A 25,175-nucleotide genomic window follows, 5' to 3' on the forward strand; every position below is an offset into this window, starting at 1 on the left:
TACATAGTGATAATTTTATCACAGAACCAGTAGGTGGAACACGGTTTTTGTTCTTAAAAAAGCCACCATAGGCTGGTGCCATGGCTCAATAGGCTAAACCTCTGCCTGTGGCGCTGGCACCCTGGGTTCTAGTCCCAGTTGGGCACTGGATTCTGTCCCAGTTGCTCCTCTTCCAGTCCATCTCTCTGCTGTGACCCGGAAGTGCAGTGGAGGATGGCCCAAGTGCTTGGGCCCTGCACCCGCATGGGAAACCAGGAGAAGCACCTGGCTCCTGGCTTCAGATCAGTGCAGTGCGCCAGCCACAGCGGCCATTGGGGGGTGAACCAATGGAAAAGGAAGACCTTTCTGTCTCTCTCTCTCACTGTCCACTCTGCCTGTCAAATAAATAAATAAATAAATAACCACCATAGATGGTAAAGTCTCTAAATATATTAACATTTCACACAATACCTACCATAATTTTCTGAAGGGGGTGAGAGAACAGCTTCAATTTTAGGTTTTATTATTATTTTTCAATATTAAATTTCCCAGTCTTGAATATTGGTACCTCATTGATTAGTGAATGAGAAAGTGTAGAATGGGGTATGTCTTACGAGTAAAGTTAATTAAGTTGTGTCTGCCAGTGCCTGTGTAGATAAAAATGTGTGTCTTCATCTTAGCTTTTGAATGCATGTTGTCTTTTTCTTTCAGGCTTTTACAAGCAAACTTTTGTTTTCATTTAAATTCTAAATTTGGTAATAAATTATTTCAGGGTTTTATAATTTGGATACTTTTTCCAGGTGAGTGACAGAGTGGTTGACTTTAGACGTCCCTTCTTTCATTGCACTAAGAAGTTGAATCTACTTGGAAAACCTTTGAGGAATGGCCCCAAGGGGATGACAAAAGTTGATGGAGGGCCAGTGCCATGGCTCATTAGGCTAATCCTCCACCTTGCGGCGCCAGCACACCGGGTTCTAGTCCCAGTTGGGGTGCCAGATTCTGTCCCGGTTGCTCCTTTTCCAGGACAGCTCTCTGCTGTGGCCAGGGAGTGCAGTGGAGGATGGCCCAAGTACTTGGGCCCTGCACCCCATGGGAGACCAGGATAAGTACCTGGCTCCTGCCATCAGATCAGCGTGGTGCGCCGGCCGCGGCGGCTATTGGAGGGTGAACCAACAGCAAAGGAAGACCTTTCTCTCTGTCTCTCTCTCTCTCATTGTCTACTCTGCCTGTCAAAAAATAAAAAAAAAGTTGATGGAGTTGGGAATTACTTGGTTTTGGACTAAAAAGTCGAATGATTACCATATTGTTCCACTGGTTTATATTGAATATCAGCGTATACCTTACATCTCTAATTGGGTATGTAAAAATTGCTAAGTAGACTAAAATTTTCAATTTTAGCGTGATAACTCAGCACCAAAATTAAGTCTCCAAGTGGAGGCAAACATCAAATATTATTTTTTGATATTAGGAATTCATTTGTCTGATACAAGTTTAAATATAATTCAATTATAATTTGATAGAGGGGGTTCACTTGGCAAGAACTGAGCAAAATTTTTGCAACTTTCTTTTAATGGGGGTGCTGTCTCTTTTTAAGACTGACTGTGCTATCCACTGACACTGGTTTGGCAGTTGGTACTGCTGAACATTTCACTACATGCTATCATGAAGCTGTATATGCTAGTACTGAAGAGGCTAATGGGTATACTACCATTTTTGATGTGTGGGCTGATCATAATTTCCCTTACACTGGGATGAAACTACTTTAGAGAAGTTCACAGATCAGAAACCAGACAGTAGCTTTTGAGTTTGATGCCAGTAAAAAAGAAAAAGTTATTGATAAAAATTGGTTGTAATAATTTCTACTTATTACCCAAATTACCTTCCACACTTGCTTGACAAATCTATGTAAAGAGGTTTGCCACATTTTAACCTTACCATGCATGGGAGCTAAGAAATAATGTTGCATATTAGAGTAGAAGAGAAAAGCAAAGGCTTACATTCATCTTCCAACAGATATATTTTAAAAGTGATGGCTCAGGGCCTGCCACTGTCACACAGTTGGTAAAACCACTTCCTACAGTGCCAGCATCCAGTATGAGCACTGGTTTGAGTCCTGGCTGCTCCACTTCTGACCCAACTCTCTGATGATGTGCCTAGGAAAACAGTGAAAGATGGCTCAGTTCCTTGAGCCCCTGCATCCACATGGGAAGCCTGGAAGAAGCTCTTGGCTCTGGGCTATGGATCAGCCCAGCTCCAGCCACTTCGGCCATTTGGGAAGTGAACCAGCAGATGGGAGATATTCTCTCCCACTCTGCCTCTGCCTCTCTGTAACTCTGCTTTTCCAATAAATAAATCTTTTTTAAAAAAGAGATATGTCAGTAAAGGCAATTTACATAAAAATAAGGTGATGGGAGTACCTTTATAGAACCACTAAACATAATAACATCACTTAGAATTGCTGTCTCTGGGGCTGCCAGGTTAAGTCACTGCCTGTGATACCAGCATCATGTATGGGTGTCAGTTCAAGTTCAAGATGCCCCACTTTTGATCCAACTCTGTGATAATAGCTTGGGAAAAGCAGCAAAAGATGACCCAAGTGTATGGGCCTGTGTCACACTTATGGGATACCCAGAAGAAACTCCAGATGTCTGGCTTCAGCTTAGCCCAGCTCTGGCTATTGTGGCCATCTAGAGAGTGAACCAATGTATCAAAAATCTCTTTCTGTCTCTCCTTCTCTCTGTGTAACTCTGACTTTCACATAAACAAATAAATCCTTATAGAATTTTTGGATGTGAAATGACCTACCTGTAAGGAACAATAGGTTGAATATATTTTCTGCTGTACTCAACATGGTATCAAGAGATGTTGCTGGGGAGCTGACATTGTGGCACAAAGGATAAAGTCATTGCCTGTGATGTGGGCATCCCATGTAGGTACTGGTTTATATCCTGGATGCATCACTCCTGATCCATTCCTTACCAATGGCCTGGGAAAAGCAGAAGATGGCCCAAGTGTTTGGGCCCCTACAACCCTTGTGAGAGACACAGATGAAGCAATCATCTGGGGAGTGAATCAGCAGATGGAAGATCTGTGTCTCCCTTTCTCTCTATGACTATTTTAAATAATTAAATAATCTGTCCTTAGGCCTGTAGGTCATACCAGAAATCTTTAAGCCTAAAATGTCTTTAAGATATTTCTAAAAATATCTAGACATGTCAAAAAGGCTACATGTCACTGGCATTTGCTTTTCTTTATCTAATCAGTAGTGGTTTATAGTTAATTCAACTTGAGAATAAATTGATACCTGAACAGTCTCACTCCTGATAATGAGAGACTTTCTTTAAACTTTTATTTAATAAATATAAATTTTGAAAGTACAACTTTTGGATTATAGCAGTTTTGCCCCCCATAACCTCTCTCCCACTCACAAATCATCCCATTTCCTGTTCCCTCTCCCATCCAATTCTTCATCAAGATTCATTTTCAGCCGGCACCATGGCTCAATAGGCTATCCTCCACCTGCAATGCTGGCACCCCAGTTTCTAGTCCTGGTCGGGGAGCCGGAATCTGTCCCAGTCACTCCTCTTCCTGTCCAGCTCTCTGCTATGGTCCAGGAGTGCAGTGGAGGATGGCCCAAGTGCTTGGGCCCTGCACCCACATGGGAGACCAGGAGAAGCACGTGGCTCCTGGCTTCGGATTGGCATGGTGCGCCAGCCGCAGAGTGCTGGCTGCAGCAGCCAGTGGAGGGTGAAACAATGGAAAAGGAAGACCTTTCTCTCTATCTCTCTCACTGTCCACTCTGCCTGTAAAAAAAAAAAAAGATTCATTTTCAATTATCTTTATATACAGAAGATCAACTTGGTATATACTAAGTAAAGATTTCAACAGACTGCAGCCACACAGACACACAAATATAAAGTACTGTTTCAGTAGTAATTTTACCGTTAATTCGCACAGTACAACAAATTAAGGACAGAGGTCCTACATGCGAAGCAAGTATACAAGTTGATCTTCTGTATATAAAGATAATTGAAAATGAATCTTGATGAGGAATTGGATGGGAGAGGGAGTAGGAGATGGGATGGTTTGCAAGTGGGAGGGTGGTTATGGGGGAAAAACCCACTATAATCCAAAAGTTATACTTTCAAAAATTATATTTATTAAATAAAATTTTTAAAAAGTGCCGTTTCTCAATTTCTTACAGTCTGTGTTGTCAAATGAGCCTTCTTTGAAAATATTTCTGCTCTCCTCCTGTAAGAGCGATGTTAAAAATATAACATAAGGACCGGTATCATGGTGTAACAGATAAAAACACTGCCTGCAATCCCAGTATCCTATATATGCATTGGTTCATGTCTTGGCTGCTCCACTTCTGATCCAGCTTGCTGCTAATGGCCTACAAAAACTAGTAGAAGGTGGCAAAAGTGTTTGGGCTCCTCCCACCCATGTGGGAGACTCAGATGTAGATCCTGGATCCTAGCTTGTAATTGGTTCAGCCCTGACCTTTGCTACCACTGAAGAGTGAATCAGTAGATGGAAGATACTCTCTCTCACTCTCTCATTCTCTCTCCTCTTTCCTCCTCTAACCCTTCCTCCCTCTCTGTAACTCTTACTTTCAAATAAATAATTAAATCATTTAAATATATATATATATATATATATATATATATATATATATATATATATATAAACACTGCAAGACATTGGTATTGACAAAGACTTCATGATAAGACCCAAGAAGCACAGGCAATAAAAACAAAAAAAGGGACCAATGGGATTACATCAAGCTTAGAAGCTTCTGCACAGCCAAGGAAGCAATCAACATAGTGAATAAATAACAGACAGAATCGAAGAAAATATCGCAAACTATGCATCTAATAAAGGTAAATATACAAAATACATAAGGAGCTCAAGAAAACAACAAAACGAGCAATAAGTTAAATGGCCAAAGGCATGAATAGGCATTTTTAAAGGCTAAAAACAAATGGCCAACAGAGATAAAAAGTTCTCAGGATCACTAGCCATCAAGGAAATGCAAAGAGAAACAATGAGTTGTCACTTCACCCCAGTCACAATGGCTATCACCCAAAAATAATAAATGCTGCTGAGGATGTGGAGAAAAAGATACACTAACAAACACTGGTGGCAGTGTAAACTGGTACAACCTATAAGGAAGACTTTATGGAGATTCCTCAGAAATCTAAAAATAAATCTATCATATGACCAAGCCATCTCACTCCAGGGAATATACTCAAAGGAAATGAAGCATATAGAAGAGGTATGTGTACCTATCATGTTTATAGCAGCTCAATTTACAATACATAAGATATGGAATCTACCCCAGTGTCCATCAACAGATGACTGGATAAAGAAAATGTTCGTATACAAGAAGGATGGCTACTCATCCATAAAAAGACTGAAATCCTATCTTTTGCCACAAAGTGGATGTCATTTGACACCATAATGCTCAGTGAAGTAAGCCAGACTCAAAAAGATTAATAGCACATTTTTTCTGATTTGTGGTAGCTAATATATATAGTAGAAAGCTAAAATATATATGTTGGAAATTTATGTCTTGGCATTTTATTATTTACAAGAATTTTCTGTATGCCTTTTGAACATTGTTCTTTCTACTTTTAATTTGTTCATCCCTTTATTCAGTGGAACATTAAGCCTATGATTATAAAGTAAATTTAAAATGTCATTGAAGAAGTTATAAAGTTGAGAGCAGAAAGGATCTAAGAATTATATCTGTGAACTACTTATAATCTTAATAAAACACTTTAAAAATAAAGTTGAATTAAGTTGTTATAATAATATGTTGGATGAAACAAAATGCTTACACTTCTTATTCTGTACACCTTTTTGAAAACAGTACCAAAAGGAACCGTTGGAATTTATTGTTGAGATCTCCAGTGATTACCACAAAATAAAGCAGCTTATCTGGAAATGGATATGGATATATATACACATATATATATGAATAACTGTATATATATGAATATATATAAATAAATGTTAAAGTGCAGCCAGGATATAGGTGATTTCTCTGTTATAAACCTTCTATTGGAGCAGACATTTGGCTTAGTAGTTAAGACACTGGTTAAGAGGTTATGCCCCATATCAGAATGCTTCAGTTTGAGTCTTCTCTAACTCCTGACTGCAATTTCTTGCTAATGTAGACCATGGGATTAATCCATCATCACTCAAGTAACTGGATTCTTACCACCTACAGAACAGACCTGGATTCAGTTTCTAGCTCCTGGTTTTAACCTCTCACTTGGCTACTGAAGCCATGTAGGAGGTGAACCAGGAGATGGGAGTTCTCCGTTTCTTTCTTTGTCTCCCGGTTAAACAAATATTTTTAAATGAAAAAGAATGTAACATATTCTACCTAGAAACCTTTTTTAATGCATAAAATTTCACACATTTCATAAGTACAAATTTAGGAACATTGTGGTCTTTCCCACCCTACTCTCCCTCCCAACTGCACTCCCACCCTTCTTCCTCCTCCCTCTCCTATTCCCATTCTTATTTTTTACAAAGATCTATTCAGTTAACTTTACACACATAAGATTAATTCTGCATGAGTTCAAGAAACTCAACAAGAGCAAAAGAAACAAAACAGCTCAATAAACAATATAAAAGAAACGTGTTCAACAGTTGAGATAAGGGCTGTTCAAAATCATAGCCTATCACAGTGTCATTTCACTTCTGTAGATTACCTGTTAGGTGCTCTATTAGTTACCACAGATCAGGGAGATCTTATCAATTGTGAACTGAGCTGTAATGAACATGCAGTTACAGAAAACATTTTCATATGCTGATTTCATTTTCTTTGGGTAAATTCCTAGGAGCAAGATGACTGGGTCATATGGTAGGTCTTTGTTCAGATTTCTGAAGTATCTCCATACTGTATTCCAAAGTGGCTGTACCAGATTACATTCCCACTAACAGTGGATTAGGGTACCTTTTCCTCACATGCTTGCCAGCATTTGTTTTTTGTTGATTTCTGTATGAGATTCATTCTAACTGGGTTGTGGTAAAAATTTATTGTGGTTTTGATTTGCATTTCCCTGATGGCTTGTGATCCTGAGAATTTTTTCATGTGTCTATTGGCCATTTTAATTTCCTCTTTTAAAAATGCCTGTTTAAGTCATTTGCACATTTCTTAACTGGATTGTTTTGTTGTAGTTGAGTTTATTGAGCTCTTTATAGATTCTGGATGTTAATCCTTTATAATTTTCCTAGTTTGCAAATAATTTCTCCCATTCTGTCAATGGCCTCTTTACTTTGTTTAGTGTTTCCTTTGCAGTGCACAGCTTCTCAACTTGATGTAATCCCATTTGTCAATTTGGGCTTTGATTGTGTGTGCTTCTAGGGCCTTTTCCAAGAAGTGTTTCCCTATGCCAATGTCTTGCAGAGTTTCTCCAATGTTCCTTAGTAATTTGATAGTCCTCCAGGTTTAGGACATTGATCCATTTTGAAGGATTTTGTGTAGATGTAGGGTAGGGGTCTTATTTCTTACTTCTGCATGTAGAGACCCAGTAGTCCCAAAACATTTGCTGTAGAGACTGACCTTGCTGCAGGGATTGATTTTAGCTCCTTTGTCAAATTTAAGTTGGTTGGAGGCCCATGGATTTATTTTAGGTGTTTCTATTCTGTTCCATTGGTCTAATGTTTTACCTCTTTTTTTCTTTTTCATTTTTGTCAGTACCAGACTTTTGATTATAACTGCACTGTAGTATGTCTTGAAAACAAAAGCTTCCTACAAGCCAAGGGCAGCTGAGGGCCTGGGTGGATCAGAGTGTGGAGCACCCCAGGCAGTGCGCCCACACCCACGCCCTCACCAGCTGAGGCCCAGCATCCTGCGCCAGGTGTGGCGCCATTCAGAAAAGTATCATGTAGTCCTCGGCCACCAGGAGCTCCAGGCTGCTATTGACTTAGCTGCGTGGGGCAGCGGGTCGGGTTCAGGGTGGCCGCGCCCAGCCCGGGCCTCCCCCGTGGGCCTCAGGGATCGGGGTTCCCCCTCGGACGAGGCGTGGGGCTTGAAGGAGAGGGCCGCGGGCTCTGGGGAGGGGCGGGGGTCTCTGGGAAGGGTCGGGGGCTCTGGTGGAGGGGGCCCACGGACTCTGTGGAGGGTGCCTCAGGCTCTGGGGAGGGTCAGGGGGCTCTGGGAAGGGTCAGGGGATCTGGAGCAGGGGTCGTGTTCCAGCCCCTTGGGCCCCCTCTGGGCGGGCCTTGGGGGTGGACATGACCACCCAGCTCAGCACACCGGGTACCTGGGGGTCCCCACCCCGCTGGCCGCCTGTGCTGGGTGGAACTCTGGGGGTCCAGGAGTGAGAGTGGCAATGATGGACAACTGTCACTCATCCTCCCCGTGAGACTGTGACCTGGGGCCGGGGACTGAGCCTGTCCGGGCGGCTGCGGGTGTGGATGTGGTGGGTGCCCGGCCTGTGGCTGTGGCGTGGGAGGCGGTGACGGGTGTGACCGGCGTGTGGTGGTGGTGGTGGTGGTGGTGGTGGTGGTGGTGGTGACAGACATGTGATGGGGATCAGGGTGGTAGTGTTGGTGCTCACGGTAGTGTTGGTGGTAATGATGAAGGTGATGGTAGTGTTGGTGATGGACATGTGTGGTGGAGGCAGCAGCTGCTGAGACAGGGGTCCAGGGGAAGGCCCAGGCTTGGTGAGTGGGGCCAGCAGAGCAGAGAGCCTGGGTGAGCAGCCACGCCCCACACCTGCCCTGCCCCGCCGCCTGCTCACAGGACAGGTTCTCCATGACACAGTGGTAGTCAGCGCAGCTGCTGTTGGGGAGGAAGCAGGAGGTGAAGACGATGATGGCGTTGAGGCCCTCGCTGTGGTTGCCTGGGGAGAGGGGGCCGAGGGTGGCCGTCTCAGAGCTCGGAGCCATGCAGGCTCCACCCTCCGCTGTGGTGGGGCACGGAGGGGCTGCCAGACCGGCAGGGTGGCCAACCTCCAACCTCTGGGGTGACCACGGGTACAGGGGGGGGTCCGACCTCCAGGGTGACCACAGGTACAGGAGGAGTGACCTCCGGGATGACCATGGGTACAGGGGTCCGACCTCCAGGGTGACTATGGGTACAGGGGTCCGACCTCCGGGGTGACCATGGGTACGGGGGTGGGTCGACCTTTGGGGTGACCACAGGTATGGGGGGTCCGACCTCCGAGGTGACTACGGGCACAGGGGTCAACCTCTGTGGGTGAGCACAGGTACCCGGGGGCCTCACCTCCGTGCGTGACCACCTTCATGTGCAGCTGGATCATGTGCAGGTCGATGCGGTGCTCCTGCTCCCCGATGATGACTGTGAGCCACAGGCGCCCATTGGCCACACCGCTGTCCTCTGCCACGCCGTCCCCAAACAGGTCCGCGCTGTCCCCAGGCATGTTCTTGCCGGGGGCCACCGGGGTGTCATCTGGAAGCAGCACCCCTGGGCTGGATGCACTGGCCTCTCGCGGCTGCCTTCCTTCTCCCGACCTGGCCGCCTGTGCCCTGACAGGACCTGGCTCAAGTGCCAACTCCTCCAGAAAGCCTTCCGAGATTGCGCCTCCCGGACATTTGACTCCTAACACTTCCTGGGTCTCTTGCTCCTTAACTGACGCGAGCAGCCAGAGGGCCTGGGGGTTCATGGTGTGCTACTCCGTATCCCCCACCCCTGGGCAGAGCCACCTTGCTGACAGCAGTGGGAGAACTGGGGTCCACAGCTGTGCCATGGGAGTCAGACCCAGCTCCCTTCCGGTCACTCCCCAGACCTGCCATGCTAGGGCGGGAGCGCCATCTGGGCCCCCTGAATCTGCCGTGCTGGGGCGCGCAAGCGCCATCAGGGTCTTCCAGTGCTGGCCGGGAGCACCCGGGCCACCCATGCAGGCTGAGTCCAGAGCAGAGCTGGGGAGGGACCCAGGACCTGATGGGGGAAGCGGGAGCCCTCCTGGCCTGCCCTGCCCTGGAGTCCCGCACACAGCGCTCCCGCCTCGGGCTTTCAGGCTCTCGGGCTCTTGGACTCTGCTCGGCCACTGAGCGCCGGGCGCTGTCCTCGCTCTGCTGGGGGCCGCGTCCAGTGGGGACCTCAGGACCCATGTTTGGTGAGGAGATTGAGACAGGGGCATCCTGGGTCAGACTGGATTCGGATCCAGCTCCCTGCTCATGCGCTCCCTGGGGGCAGCAGTGAGGGCTCAAGTGCCGGGGGCCCTGCACCCGCGTGGGAGACCCAGATGGAGCTCCTGCTCCTGGCTCCAGCCTGGCCCAGCGCCGACCGTTGTGGCCATGTGGGGAGTGACCCAGCAGATGGGAGCGTGCTTGCTCGCTCTCTCTCTCTCTCTGACTTTGCGTTTCAAATAAATCAGAAAAGCAAATGAAAACCTAGGAAGAGTGTGATTGTCAGAGAGGATCTGTTTACTGCTCTCCGAAATCCTGGAGGGAAGTCCCTCCTGCTTCCTCCCTGGGCCCCCACCCGCCCTCACCTGCCGCTCCTCGCTGGCCGTGACCGTGAGATTGTCCCACACGCGTGGACATCAGACCTGGCCGATCCTGCTCCGCGTGTCCCGCCAGAGCCCTCACTGTGGCCATTGGGGTTGTGAGACCTGCGCCTGCCTCCCTCTCCCCTAGCTCCTGCTCGGCCACTCCACCCCTCACCACCCCCCAGGCCTGTGCCGGGCATCCTTTCCAAGGACCCCACTCGGTTACCCTGGCCAGAGCTTCCTCCTCTCCGGCAGTGTGGACAAGGGGCCGGGTCGTCCTGGGCTCCCTAGGATTGGAGCAGCGTCCCTGCCCCCTGCTCCGTGCCAGCCACACCCACACTCCGCCCTGCCCTCGGTGTCATGGCTGCCCACGCCTGTGGGCAGAACCGTGTCACCTCCCGCCACGTCCCCGCTGTGTCGCCCCGCGTCCCCAGCGCCCAGAGCAAGCGCTCGAAAAGCCGGGCAGGCCGCAGGCCGTGGTCCCCTTCGAGGATCTTGGGGAAGACCCGCGCGGTGGCGACAGGTGCAGGTGCGCATGAACCCCGCGCCATTCCGTGGCCCCCGCGGACCCCGCACCCCGCGCCCGTGGCCAAGACTGGGACAGCCCCGTGGCCCTTACCTTCCCACTCCAGCTCATTGCCGTTGCCCAGGAACTCGAGCGAGTCCATCTCGTCGGGGGTCTCAATGTTGTCCACGTTCATGTCCAGGTTGTCGGCGTGTCCAGGAAGTCGTTGGACAGCGGGGAGCCCTCGCTTTGGTCCAGCGAGATGCTGATCTCCGGGGCCACCAGGGTCTTGCATTTCTCTGGTAGGGTCGGTTGAAGTTCAGTGCACCGGGAGGGGCTGGGGAGAGGCCGACAGGACCTGTGGCCCCTCGCGTTCCCCCCACCCCACTGCCCTGCCTGGCAGAGGAGGCGGAGTGGCAGGGCTGGGGTGGGGCAGCTGTGGCCATCCCCTGGCGCCTGCGGGGCAGTGGGTGGGCACTGGCTGCAGCAGTGAAGGCGCCGCGGGTCCCGGCTCTGCATCCAGCCAGCTCCAGCCAGCCCCCGTGCTTGCGCATCCTGGGCCCCTGCACCAGCCCTGTGACTCCATGGAGCTCCTGGCTCCCGGCTTCAGCCTGGCCCAGCCCTGGCCGTCTGGTGTCTGGGGAGTGACCTAGCAGGCAGGGGTCTCAGTCTCTGACTTTGCCTGTCTCCCATTTAAATAAATACATAGAAAAATGTAAGAGGTGTGTCCTGGCAGAAAATGGTCAGGTCATCATTCTGTGCATGTGCTCAGCACTGTGGACTCAGGAGTGGCCTGGTAGGGAGGTTACCGTCCTGCCCGGAGGGCACCTGAGTCCCAGACATTGGCTGGCTGAGACAGGCAGGAGGCAGAGACCCCTCTCAGACAGGGCTCAGTGGGAAGCGGGCTGGGCTTGGGGGGCTGTGTGTGTGTCACGCCAGCATCACTCCTCTCCTTGTAGGGGCCAAGGGAGGGCCCAGCAGTGACCCTGACACTGAGGGCTCATCCCTGCCTGGGAGGCACTGACCCCTCAGAGTGGCCATATGGCAGTGAGGACAGATTGGAGCCAGAAGGTCACCCCCAAGCCTCACACAAAAGGGACCCGCCCTGAAAAGTAAAACCCAACGCATCTGCCCCCCCCAGGCTTTGGAGTTATGGGTGTGTGTGTGGGGGGGTGTTGCTTCCCTCTGCATGGAGCTGCCTGCCCAGGAGCAGTAACTCCGGTTTCGTGGTCCCTGGCTGGAGAGGAATTCTAGCCCAGGATAATCCAACCCGAGTCTTGCGCCCCTGATTCCGATGGGATTTGGGGGCCTGAACTTGATGCTGAGTGACTGCGGGCAGATGGTGCCTGCACACCTGCCCAGGGCAGGGGCTGCCATGGGCCCCCTCTTTGCGGCAGCCACACCCCACATCATGAGGCTGGGGCGAGTCCTGGAGGGCAGCAGGGAGGGCTCCCCTGTGGGCATCGCCGTGGCCATCTGGGGACTGAACCAGCAGTGGGGGTTCCCTGTCTTGGCTGCTCAAGTCTAATAAAGTCTTGAAAATGTCTTAAAGATTATTTGGGTGCAAAACGGCCTGCAGCCCACACACTTTCCCAGCATGCACTGTCCTCACCCTGCGGGGGGGGCACTGTTGTGGGGGTGCGCGTGGGTGTGGAGGCCCAGGGAGAGGCCACCTGCAAGCCCTGCCCCGGGGGTTCGGGCCTTTCTCTCCTGGGCCCTCGGCTGATTAAAGGAAGCCCAGGCATGTTCTAAGTCCACGGATTTAAACATCCTTAAAGTTGTATTCATTCACTTACCTACCTTATCTTTCTGCAAGGCAGAGTGACAGAGGGGTCTTTCACACACTGGTTCACTCCAGTGCCTGTAGCCAGGGCTGGGCCAGGCCAAGGCCAGGAGCTTGGAGCTCCATCCGGGTCTCCTGTGCGGGTGGCAGGGGCACCGGCACTTGAACTGTCACCGCTGCCTCGCAGGGTGTGGACTGGCAGGGAGCTGGCAACAGCAGTGAGAGCCGGGCACTGGACCCAAGGGCTCCACTGTGGGACAGGGGAGCAGCCTGTGGGGTGGGGGCATGGCCTGGGCTGGGGTCGTGGCCTATGGGTCAGGGGCATGGCCTGTGGGCTGGGGAGCGGCCTTTGGGCTGAGTGCCAGCCCCGTGTCACCTCTTTGACCCTTACAAGCTCACTTCCTGTGATTCGCAGCTGAGGAACGGGCGGAGGCACAGACAGGCTGAGTAACTGGCTCAAGCATGCGCAGCCACGTCCCCGCAGACCCTCCCCCGCAGGCCCCAGAGCTGGGCAGCCCCCTTCCCTTCAGGGCCTCTGGGATCTGCTGGCCCAGTCCCGGCAGAGCCATGCCATGTCCGCTGCCCCGCTGCGGAGTGACTCCGTCTCTGTGTCTTCGCGGAGCAGCCTGCACCCTCAGCTGGGGCCGGGCAGTGCCGCCGGAACGTCCAGCCAGAGGAGGGTGGTGTGGCCAGGCAGGGTCCGGCAGAGGGGGTTCAGACAAAACAAGAACAGAGCGCACTTAGCATTGGGCCCTAGCACCTCTCTGCTTGGGGCAGAGCACAGGGAGCCCGTGCACAGGCTGGGAGTCGCAAATGCGCCCAACCTTGGGAGCTTTGGCCCAGACAAAGCCAGGCTGCTCAGGCCCTTGGGAATCTAAGTGGAATCCTCTGCGCTGGGCCTGCAGCCTTGGTTCTTGGAGTTTTGTGTTCTCTTTACCTCATGCTCAGTGTGAGAGGCAGAGCTCGAATCCACTGGGTCACCCCCGGGTGCCTGGGAAGGCTGAAGGAGCCGAAGCTCAGAGTTCTGCGTGGGCTCCCCCACAGGTGGCAGGGAGCCAGGGTGGGCATTGACTGGGAGCTGAGTCCGGGGATCCAGGGTGGGTGTCAGCTGGGAGCTGAGTCAGAGGGACCCAGAAAGCTGAGTCAGGGGGACCCAAGGTGGCGTCAGTTGGGAGCTGAGTAGGGGAGGACCCAGGGTGGGCGTCGGTCGGGAGCTGAGTCAGGGGGACCCAAGGTAGGCGTCAGCTGGGAGCTGAGTCGGGGGGACCCAGGACTGGGACCTAGAATGCAGATGTCCTAGCAGGTGTTAGGGCCAGCACGGCGGTAGAGGAGGTTAAGCTGCCACCTGTCACACCACCAGTTCACATCCTGGCTGCTCCATTTCCATTCCTGCCCCCTTCTAATGTGCCTGGGAAGGCAATGGAGGACAGCCTAAGTGCTGGGCTCTACCAGCCACATGGGAGACCCGAACAGAGCTCCCAGCTCCTGGCTTTGGCTTGGCCCAGCCCTGGCCATTGCCGCCACTTGAGGAATGAACCAGCAGATGGAAGACCTCTTTCCCTCTCTCTGCATAGCTGTGCCTTTCAAATAAATACACAAATCTTCAGGAGGAGAAAGAAAAGCAAGTGTCTTAACCGCTAAGCTGAGCACCCGCTGTCTCTGGGGTCTTGTCTGTCAAGAGCAGGGACAAGTGTGTCAGAGCTGCGTCACTGTCAGCCATTGGGTCCATGGCCAAGCCGCCAGATAAACACAGGAGATGGGGTGATGTCTGCGGGGAGTGGACGATGGCCCAACTTGGGCCCCTGCACCTGCATGGGAGACCCATATGGAGCTCCTGGCTTCAGATCAGCACAGTTCCGGTCATTGCAGTCAATTGGGGAGTGAACCAGAGGATGGAATTGCTCTCTCTCTCTGTCTCTCTGTAACTCTGCCTTTCAAATAAATAAAATCTTTTAAAAATTAAATAAAATATAAAATCTGAAAAAAAAGAAAACTAATGCCTCTCACTTTGTTTTTGTTGCATATGATTGCTTTAGCTATTTGGAATCTCCTATATTTCCATATGATTTTCAGCATCGTTTTTTCTACATCTGTGAAGAATGTCCTTGGTGTTTTGATGGGAATCACATTGAGACTATAAATTGCTTCTGGTAGTATGGACATTTTGATGATATTTCTTCTTCTAATTCATGAAAATGGAAGAATTTTCCATTTTGAAATGTCTTCTTCTGTTACTTTAATATTTTGTAATTTTCATCAAAGAGATCTTTACATCATTGGTTAAATTTATTCCAAGGTATTGAATTCCTTTTGTAGCTTTTGTGAATGGGATTGTTCTCAAAAGTTCTTTCTCAGCCATGGCATTGTCTGTGTATTTAAAAGATGTTGACATTTCTATGTTGATCTTATATCTTGCCACTTTACCAAACTCTTTATTTGACAGGTAGAGTTATAGACAGTGAGAGAGAGAGAGAGAGAAAGATCTTCTTTCCATTGATTCACTCTCCAAATGGCTACTACAGCCAGAGCTGTACCAATCCAAAGCCAGGAGCCAGGTGCTTCTTTCCGGTCTCCCAAGAGGGTGTAGGAGCTCAAGCACTTGGGCCATCCTCCACTGTCCTCCAGGGCCACAGCAAAGAGCTAGGGTGGAAAAGGAACAACTGAGACTAGAACTGGCATCCATAGTGAACGCCAGCACCACAGGCAGAGGATTAGCCAATGGTACCAGCATTCCAAACTCTTTTGTAAAAAAAAGATTTATTCATTTATTTGAAAGTCAGAGTTACAAAGAGGTAGAGGTAGAGAGGAAGAGAAAGGTCTTTCATCCATTAGTTTATTCCCCAGATGGCTGCATGGCTAGAGCTATGCTGATCTGAAGTCAGGGCCAGGAGCCTCTTCCAAATCTCCCACACTGGTGCCGGGGCCCAAGGACTTGGGCCATTTTCTACTGCTTTTCTGGGACATAGCAGAGAGCTGGATCAGAAGTGGAGCAGCTAGGACTCAAACCAGTGCCCATATGGGATGGCAGCACTGCAGGAGGAGGCTTTAACCATTCTCCCACAGCACCTCCCCTATCCAATGCTTTTATGAGTTCTAGTAGTCTCTCATTGGAATCTATTGTATCCCCTATATATAAAATCATCTGCATATAGGGATAGTTTCACTTCATCCTTTCCAATTTGTATACATTTGATTTCATTTTCTTGCCTAATGGCTCTGGCTAAAAATTTAAAGACTATATTAAAGAGCAGTGGTGTGAGTGGGCATCCTTGTCTGGTTCCAAGTCTTACTGAAATGATTCCAATTATTCTCCATTCAATAAGATGCTTCCTGTGGGTTTGTTACAAATTGTCTTGAATACGTTGAGGAATATTCCTTCTATACCCAATTTGCTTAAGGTTTTCATCTTGATTGGATGTTGTATTTTTATGTATGTTGTATTTATTTGGCTTCAATTTTGTTTATTTCTTCTTTAATAATTTTAATTATTTCTTTTCTCCTGCTAAGTTTGGGTTTGGTTTATTGTTGTCATTCTAGGTCCTTGTGATGCATTGATAGGTCATTATTTGTTGCCTTTCCAATTTCTTGCTGTAGGCACCAATTGCTCTAAATTTCTATGTTAACACTAATTTTGCTGTATCCCATAAGTTTTGGTATGTTGTATTGTTGTCTTCATTCATTCCCAGAGGTTTTTGTTGATTTCTGTTTTGATCTATTTTATTTACATTCAAAGTTTCTGTTGATAAATAAGGATTGACCCTCCCATTTTTCTAATCTAAATATTCATATTGTTTACTTTGAAATTTCTTTGTACTTTTACTGGGTGGTTTTCTACTTTCACATTCTTTCATAGTCCTATCATTTTGGGTTTCTGTTTGTAGCATCTTTTGTAGGCTGGATGAATGGTGAGAAATTCTTTCATTTTCTCATGGTTATGGAAGATCTTTGTTTCACCTACATTAATAAATGAGAGCTTTGCAAGATACAGTATTTTATGTTGATAGTTTCTTTCTCTTAAAACGTGGACTGTATTTTTAACAGTTCTTGTCTTAACTGTTGAAGAAAAGTTCTTTTTTTGTCATTCATACTATTTGTTGAACTTCTTACTTAACATAGAGCTAATCATATGCATACAAAGTTAACAGAAAATAGATCTTAGTAAAAACATAAAGGTGAGAATAGGGGAGGGAGGAGGAAAAGGGGTGGGAGAGTGGGTTAGAGGGCAGTACAGTGGGAAGAATAGCCATGTTTCTGAAGTTGTAATTACGAAATGTATGAAGCTCCTTTTCCTTAAATAAAAGGTTTCTGAAGAGGGGAGGAGAAGACGTGGACTATACCTCACCATTCTCTCCTACCCTTTGAGTTTCTGATGAGAATTCAGCTGTAATACTTATTAGACATCCTCTAAAATTAATCTGGCATTTCTCTCATGCTTTAGACTATTTTCTTTGTTTTATTGTTGAATTTTAACTACAATATGTGTGGGGAAGAATTTTTCTGTTCATGTCTGTTAGTTCTATTTGCTTCCTGTACCTGAATGTCTCTTTCTTTCTCTGAACTGGGTAATTTTTCTGTGATTATTTCACTAAATAGAACTTCTCATCCATTCTCTCTTTCCACATCTTCAGGAATTATTAATACATGTATGTTTGGCTATTTGATATTATCACATAAATCTGCAACACTGTTTTTAGTTTTTCTAATTTCTTCTGTTTTTTTTTTATATGATTGTAAAAATTCCAGAGATTTGTTTTCTAACTCAAATATTCATTCCTCTGCCTCATCATTTCAGTTGTTAAGGCTTTCTGCATCATTTTTATTTAATCTAATGAATTCTTCATTTGTAAGAATTCATTTTGTTTCTCTTTAAAATCTGAATTTTATGCAAAAATTTCATTCATGTGATTTAATTTCTTTAAATCATCACTTTAACTTTGATTGCTTCCGAATAACCCTATGATTAATCTTTTGAATTCTATTTCCAGCCCTTAACAATCTATTCCTCTTCACATTTTAGTATTGAACTGTTGTGTTCCTGTAGTGCATCACTTTGTATTCCTTATTCTTGATTCTTGAATGTCTGTGTTTGTTTTTAGGCATTTTTGGAGATACTTGTATTTTTTCCCCTCTGATTACTTTTATCTTTGGGTCATTACTCTGCGGCTTAGTGGAGTGTCTGTCCTTTCAGTGAATACCCAGAGATGTGTGCTGGCTGTGTCTGGGAGCTCTATTTAGTGTGCCAGGGTTGGGGGAGTATCAAGGGTGACACCCAAGTTGGGCATGCTAGATCTTTTTTTTTTTTTTAACAGAAGAGAGAGTTTAATCAGCTGTGTTGGTGTAGTAGTTTCATTTTCACCTCCTTTCTTCCATGGTGATTAATGCCTGGGTGCTAACCCCACTGGGTAAAATATTCATCCATGCTGCCAGAAGAACCACACAAAGGATCCATGCAATCATCAGTGTGAGCATGAATCCCACCAGAATGACCCGCCCCAGGCAGTCAAGGAGTTGTGATTATGTAGAGCAATCCACAGTGATTTCCCAGAGACCCAGCAACACCTGTGACTTAGATGCAACCATAGTGTTTCCACAGTCCCAACATGCAAGGATCCTACAGTCCTGCAGCACCAAGGATCCACTCTACCCCACCAGTCCATCCCATCCACAGAGAGGCAGAGACACTCTCAGAGCCAGCTACCTATGGGTGCTCCTCCTAGGCAGGTGAGCCCAAGAGTTTTTAATATGTTGGGCACCTCATAGTCCTACATGGGTACTCAGTCCCCTGTCAGTCCTCCCAGCCAGACTCAGGCATCTCCTTGCAGTTGGTTGTTAGGCTTGTGGACACAAGGTGGTGCAGCTGTTTGTGTGTCCAAAATTCTGCCCTCTCTCTCTCAGCTAATTGTAGGACATCATTGTTGGCACGGGGGAGACAAATGAGCCTCTATCTTCCTTCCAGTTTGGCAGATATCCTGGAGCCCTGTGGGGCTCTCCCTGAAGCTATATCACCAGTTGTTTGGACTACTGCAGTCTGATATCACCTCAGTGTCCAAAACTGGCATTTAGACTCTTGGCTACTGGGGTCCTATGTTGTTCCTATACTCATTCTGTGCATCCACACAATCCATGTAAGAGCATAGCATCCCTCTTCCTTCTGTGGAATTTCCACTGTGTTTTTTCCCTAACTCTTGCCTGAGATTGCACCTTCCAGAATATTACATTTTCAAGTGAAATAAATAAGTCTGTTATGTACTGATGGCATACATTGTATTTCATTTCTCTAGCTTCAATTCTTAATTCTATCAACTCTATGAGGCAGTTACCATTATTATCATATCTGAATGAGAAAATGGATGCATGGAATGGTTAAATATTTGCCTATGATCACACAGCTACTCAGTATTTAGATATAACTAAAACCCAGTTTAAATCCAGAGCCTGCCTTTAACTACAAAAGAAAACTGTTTCTCAATGACACATGCTGTACATCACAGAGATGTTTCTTTAAATGATTAGATTATTCATAGAAACATACCTTATATCAAACAAAATAACAGGTAGTTTGGAATTCAAAGGTTATTTTCTTGAGACAATAATTTAAAATTTAAAAGTTTAATTGGACCAAGTGTCTTAGATCTTTTCAATTTCAGAAATAAATGAATATGTTATTTCATTAGAAAGAGTTAATATGACTTATGGAGGGAGAATAAGAGCATTTGGGAAATAAATTATCTTCAAGGTTTTGCCATTGAATTTGACTTTGACATGAGCTTTATGATTTCTTTTGATTTTCTAGGATTCTAATACTTACGTACAGGGTTCATTGCTATTCAATTTGATGTGTTGGGACAGGCTTTCTTTGTGACTCACAGACAACTAATAATCCCAGAACCTCTGGGTGCTCCTCCTTGGCTGTTTGTTTATTTGCTTGTTTACCTATCTACAACAGAGAGGGAGGAATATTCAGAGACAGAAAATCTACCTATTGGTTCACCCTTCAAAATACTGCAATGGCTAGAGCTGGGATAGACATAAGCCAGGTGCCTGTAACTCCATCATGGTCTTCCTTGTGGACAATAAGGACCTAAGCAATTGAGCCATCTTTATGAGGTGTGTTAGCAGGAAACTGGAAAGGAATCAGAGCTGTAGAGACTCAGCCAGCACCCTGATATGGCATTATGGCTTCCCAAGTGGCAGCTTATTCCATTGTGCTACAATGTTAGCTCATGGCAAATACCCTTAAAATGTTTGAATTTTTCTGTTTCTGATCTCTAGGAATCACTCTTTATTCTTCACTGAAATGAGAAACTAATAGTGAAAATTTTACATCTTCTACTTCTCCACTGCTTTCAGAAATTGCTTTGTCTATACTAAACCATCATTTTGTCTGTGACTTAGCAATCCAGAGTGAATCTGTGTGTAGCACAGGACCTAAACTGCACAGAAAAGCATGTGCATCATTTAAACTTTCCCTTTACTCTCAGTCACCTGAATCTGCAGGAAGACTGGTGTACACACACACACACACACACACACACACACACAGAGTTCCCCCTTTCTCATTCCTTCACCATATACCCTCTCCTTTCCTCTCTATTTGCTCTTCCTCCACAACAAATAAAAATCTTTTTCCTCCTTTTTAAGAAGGTACTTCCTGATTACTCTGTTCCCAGAGATATCCTAAGATGTACATCTTCCTATCTCTTTAGCTTAGGTAGAGCATATATTTTCTACAGGAACTGTCCTTTGTTTCCATTTTGTGGTTCCACTTTTGGAAAGTTACTCAAGCCTACTACTTTTAGCAGTCAATCATGATAAGGAATGAAATTAGAATGAAATGTGGAATGACAAGTTTTGTAAATATCATGTCCATTTAGCTGATAGTGTTGATTAGTTCTGTTGCTTGTTTTTTTGATTTTATGTCTAGTTTACCTGATTATTGATGAAAATGTTTTGTCAAAGTTCAGCATTACAATTGCATTGAAGTCTATGTCTCCCTTTAGATCCATTAACATTTATTTTAAGTGTCCAGGCTCCCTGGTGTTGAGTGCATATACATTTACTATAGTCACTGTGTCCTGTTGGATTAATTCCTTAATCATTATATAGTGCCCTTCTTTATCACTTTTTACAGTTTTTGTGTTAAAGTCTATTTTGTCTGATATTAGGATGGTTACATCTGTTGTTTTTTGGTTTCTGCTAGGATGTAATATCTTCTAATCTTTCACTTTTGCTCCGTGTGCATTTCTGTTGGTGAGTTATGTTTCTTGTAATCAGCAAATAGATTTTCTGCTTTCACGTTTCTTCATAATGATATCTATCTTTCTGTGTTTCTGTGTGTAGCACTTCCACAAGCATCTGCAAGACTGGAAGAGTAGTGACAAATTGGATTTCTGTTTGTTATAGAAGGTCTTTCTTTCATCTTTGTTCATGAATGAGAGCTTTGCAGACTACAGTATTCCGGGTCCACAGTTTTTTTTTTTTTATTTTTCTCTTAGTACATAGACTAAGTCTCTTCATTCTTGCCTAGCCCGTAGAGTTTCTGATGAAAAATCAGCTGTGAGTCTAATTAGAGATCCACTGACAGTAATCTGTCACTTCTCTTCTGCACATTTTAGGATTTTTTCTTTATATTTTACTGTTGATAGTTTAAATACAATGTGTTGTGGTGAGGATCTTTTCTGGCCATGTCTAGGAAGAGTTCTATGTGCTTGCTGTACTGGGATATCCTTTTCTTTCTCAAACTAGGGATGTTTTCTGTAATTATATTACTAAATAGAACTTCTAATCCTTTCTCTTTCCACAACTTCAGGAACTCCTAAGACTCATATTTTGGGTCACTTGACAACATCACTTAAATTTCCAACACTATTTTTATTTTTTCTAATTTCTTCTTTTTTTGGTCTTACTGAAAAATTTCTAAAGTTTTGTCTTCTAGATTGGCTATTCTTTCTTCTGCCTCACTCAGTCTGTTGTTTCCACCAAGTTTTTATTTGACATATTGAATTCTTCATTTCTAATGTTTCATTTAGATTTCTCTACAAAATCTCAAGTTTAATGGTAGATTTTTTCGATCATGTCATGCATGGACTACTTGAATTTGTGAATTTGCTCCTCATTGCTTCTGAGTAATCCTATGATTAATCTTTTGAATTCAATTTCAGTCTTTTCATCCATCTCTTCATCTTTACATTCTGATATCAAGTGTTGTGTTATGTGGGGGGAGGGAGTCCTCTTATCTTCCTTATTCTTGTTTCTTGAATTTCTGCATTTATTTTTGGGCATTTTCAGAGTTCCATGTTGGTTTTTCCCTCTGATCTCTTTTTTTTAACTCTGCCTCTGTGTGTTAGTGGAGTGTTGGGTGTTTCAGTGATATATCCAGTGGTATGTGCTAAGTGTGGCCAGAATTCTGGTCAGTGCCCCAGGGTGGTAGGAATATACTGGGCAATACAGATCTCCTCTTGTTAACAGAAAATGGAGGTATGGTCATCTGTTGGTATAATCACACATATACTTTTTCTCTTACAAGGTGATCAATGCCCAGATGTTAGTCCTCAGTCAGTGACATACTCACTTGCACTCTGCATGAACTGCACAAAGGAATTGTTCAGTCCTCACTGTAAGCACAAACCTCACTTCAATGACCATCCCAGGCAATCAGGGACCTCTGGGCATGTGAAGCTGCACACAGTAATTGCCCAGAAACCCAGGTACATTCTGTGACCTCTTATGCAGTCACAGATTTCCCACCATCTCAGCACACAGGGCTCCCACATTCATGGTGTGCAGAGGATACAAGCACTCCATTAGTCTGTCACTTCCACAGAGAAACTGAGATGCTCAGAGCCAGCTTCAGTTTGAACTTCAGAACCTATGATATGTTGAGAGACTAGGGCACCTCCTATCAGGGTACCCAGACACCTGAATTCTCCCAGCCCTACACAAAGTCAGTGGGGAACATGAAATTTTACTTTGGTTAAATTTCTGTATCACATGCTTGCACAATGGCCACCAGCCACAGCCCTTCCCATTTCACAATCATGCTTTCTCCCCACAGACTGCCATGCAGGAACATACAAGAATCTCTGCAGCCATTACAGAGGTCAGAATGACTCTTTCACCCTGCCCATTGCCTGCTGTGTTCACCAGTACTGCTGCAGGTGCCTCTGCTGACAAGATTGTATTTTATCTGCACCAGTTTCTGGGTGTACACTCATTCTCTTCTTGTTAAAATGGTGCCCAACCTCTCTCAGCCACTTGCTGGGCACTGTTGTGAGAGGATCAGGAGAAGAAGACTTGCCCCTTTTTTCCACTGTGGTTATCAGGCACCCTGTTCTGCTTTGGGCTCCAGACCATAACAAAAGACAGTGAAGGCCACTAAGCCCTCTCTCTGGTTAAATAGCCAGTGGCATGGGTCACTGCAGGCTGACTGCACCTTGCTTTGCAAAGCTGGTGTTTTCTCTGGCTCTGCACTCATAGCTGTACATCTGCACTTTCCACACAGACTCTCCACTGTGGTTTTACCTCCAACTCTCCCCTGAGAATGCAGTTTATCTACTTTTTAAAATACTGTTTTCCCCTAGCCCAGAGCAGACTGCACTTTCCATATTCCACATCTCGAAATGTTCAGAAGTCAAATTGTTGATCAGAGGATTACTCACAAACAGGAGAAGCAATTGACCCAATTAAAGAAATGCATACATGACCTGGATGAAAAATTTTACCATGTAATAGATATTGTTGAGAAATCAATCTGAAATATTAGAAATGAAGTATTCAATAGAAATGTAAAGCTTTAACAACAGACTTGGTGACACAGAATAAAATATTTCTTAGCTAGAAGACAAATCTTTGAAATGCTTCTCAGAAAAGAAAGGAAAAAAAAGAAAAACCAAAAATAGTGTTTGAGATTTATGGAATACCAATAAATGATATCAATCATATGTGTCTTAAGAATTACTGAGGGTATAGAAAGAAAAAATGGGTTAAAAGGCCTATTCAATGAAATAACAGAAAATTTATTGATTTAAATATTTAAATTGAAGTATAAATAGCAGATAGAACACCAAAAACACTGGGCCAGATATGATCCTCATCATGACTCATTATAGCCAAATTTTCTAAAGTAACACATAAAGAGAAGATCCCAAAATGTTCATGAGAAAAATGCCAGATTACCATCAAAGGATATCAAGGTAGATTGACAAGCTGATTTCTCATCAGAGATGCTATAAGTTGAGAGAGGGTGCAGAGATGCAGGTCAAGTCCTAAAAGAAAAAAAAAAGCCTAACCATAATACAATACCCAAGAAAAGCTCTGATGTATAATTGATGGTTAAATAACTTCCAAAACCAATAGAAATGGAAATAATTTGTCACCACAATCCAGCCTTACAAATAATATTTCTGAACACACTACACACAGAAACAGAAAAAGATACATCATGAAAGTATGTGAAAACAGAAAATTTCCTAGTAAAATTACTAAGGAAATCCAAAATTAATAATTGGAATATTCATGAAAAAAAAAACAGGGCCAAGTCATTGCTTATTACTAATAAACATAAATGTAGAAGGCATAAATCCTCCAATTGGATGACATAGAATGGCTGAACAGTTTTTTAAAAAAAATCCATCTATTTTCTACTTACAAGAAACACACCTCATAGACTACCATGCAGACTAAATGTGAAAATATGGTAAATGATATCCCATGCTAATAGAAATAAAAGTTAACATAGTTACACTAATATCAGACATTAAATACTCTAACACAGAAACTGTTAAAAGAAACAAAGAGGCCGGTGCCACGGCTCACTAGGCTAATCCTCCACCTTGCGGCACCGGCACACTGGGTTCTAGTCCCGGTTGGGGCACCAGATTCTGTCCTGGTTGCCCCTCTTCCATGCCAGCTCTCTGCTGTGGCCAGGAAGTGCAGTGGAGGATGGCCCAAGTAGTTGGGCCCTGCACCCCATGGGAGACCAGGAGAAGCACCTGGCTCCTGCCATCAGATCAGTGCGGTGTGCTGGATGCAGCACGCCGGCCATGGCGGCCATTGGAGGGTGAACCAATGGCAAAAGGAAAACCTTTCTCTCTGTCTCTCTCTCTCATTGTCCACTCTGCCTGTCAAAAAAAAAAAAAAAAAAAGAAACAAACAAAGAAGGGCACTACTACTAATGATTAATGTATCTACTCAACAAACAGGAACATGTGATTAGTAAATGTCTGTGTACCCAATGATAGGGAATCTGGCCATTTAAAACACATCAGAAAGGATCTTCAGGGAGACAGATTCAACTCAGTAGTAATGGGGGACTTCCACACCCACATTCATCAATGGACAAATCAAGTAGATGAAATGTAACAAATAAACAACAGAGATAATCTACACTTTTGACCAAATGGACCTAACTGATATCTACAGAACATTTCACCCC

The 25,175-nt window shown here is 45.4% G+C and overlaps 1 pseudogene; it reads right to left on the minus strand.

The window, feature by feature from the left end:
- Positions 1-7,825: 7,825 nt before the first annotated feature.
- LOC149119358 (caytaxin-like) lies at positions 7,826-11,513 on the minus strand (annotated as a pseudogene).
- Between the last annotated feature and the right edge of the window lie 13,662 nt (positions 11,514-25,175).

Source organism: Oryctolagus cuniculus, chromosome Y (assembly GCF_051225735.1).
Source record: "Oryctolagus cuniculus isolate XC-2025 breed Fujian yellow rabbit chromosome Y, ASM5122573v1, whole genome shotgun sequence".
NCBI lineage: Eukaryota > Metazoa > Chordata > Mammalia > Lagomorpha > Leporidae > Oryctolagus > Oryctolagus cuniculus.